The 949-nt window shown below is 38.0% G+C and overlaps 1 protein-coding gene across 1 annotated transcript in view; it reads left to right on the top strand.

Moving 5' to 3' along the window:
• ddb1 (damage-specific DNA binding protein 1) overlaps positions 1-949 on the top strand; it is a 33,052-nt gene that overhangs the window by 30,113 nt on the left and 1,990 nt on the right. The gene's annotated exons all lie outside the window — the stretch shown is intronic.

The raw sequence follows: 949 nt of genomic DNA on the forward strand, positions 1-949 counted from the left end.
TTCCTGTTTGAATGTGAGCAAAATTCACCGTTTGTCGCAGTGACAGAGATTAACCGCTCTGAACACAGCAGCCGCTGTGTGGGCAGCCAACCCTGCTGGTTAAGTGACAGGTCATTTAATGGACTGCAGTCATGTGTGAGAGACGTGAGCAGTCGGCATTCAGGTGATGGGTTAAAGGAAATGAATTCATTTTTTTGACAATTTATCCTTATCATCCTTGAAGTTGAGGGCTCCTGTAACAGCCATTCTCTTAGTAATATTTTTGAATATTGTGGTTTTTATTAATTAGGTGAAAAGCAATAAATAGAAAAAGGTAAAAAGGTGTTTTTATTTAAAATGGTACTGTATTTACACCTAAAAGACATTTAATACTTGCAGATAAGGCCTGAGATTTAAAAAGAAATAAGGGTCACCAGCACCTCTAATAACCATATAATGGCATAGTGTGTGTTTTTAAAACAGTGCTGTAGTTCAAGGTCACAGCTCAGCGTGACCTCATTGTTCACAAACAGGCATTACAAAGTTGTATTTGTTGGCTGACTGTGTGATATAGCCTTTTTTAACTGAATATACTACAGAAATATTTGGCCAGTACTGTGCAGTATGACGTGGTTCATGTTGCAGAGGGATTGTAACAATGTTTTTGAGCTAAGGCAGTCAAATAATACGTCTCTTTTGTGTAACTCACAAACACACTTGCAAATGACTTTAACAAGTAGAAAACGTTGCTCTTGTTTCTTATCTACAGCACTGACAGCATTGCTAACCTTAAACAACAGAGCTGTGTTTAAAACTGCCGGGTGTTTGCAAGGATTCCTTCTCAAAGGTGACTGAATCAATGAGTTGATCCAGACAAATAGCACTTAAACAGGACTTGTTGTAAACTCGTTGTTTTGTTTTGTTTAATAAGCTGCTGTTTAAATGCCAGATCAAACCCTGCAGTTCTCTG

This window comes from Cynoglossus semilaevis, unplaced genomic scaffold (genome assembly GCF_000523025.1).
Source record: "Cynoglossus semilaevis isolate Cse_v1.0 unplaced genomic scaffold, Cse_v1.0 scaffold1431, whole genome shotgun sequence".
NCBI classification, from domain to species: Eukaryota; Metazoa; Chordata; class Actinopteri; order Pleuronectiformes; family Cynoglossidae; genus Cynoglossus; species Cynoglossus semilaevis.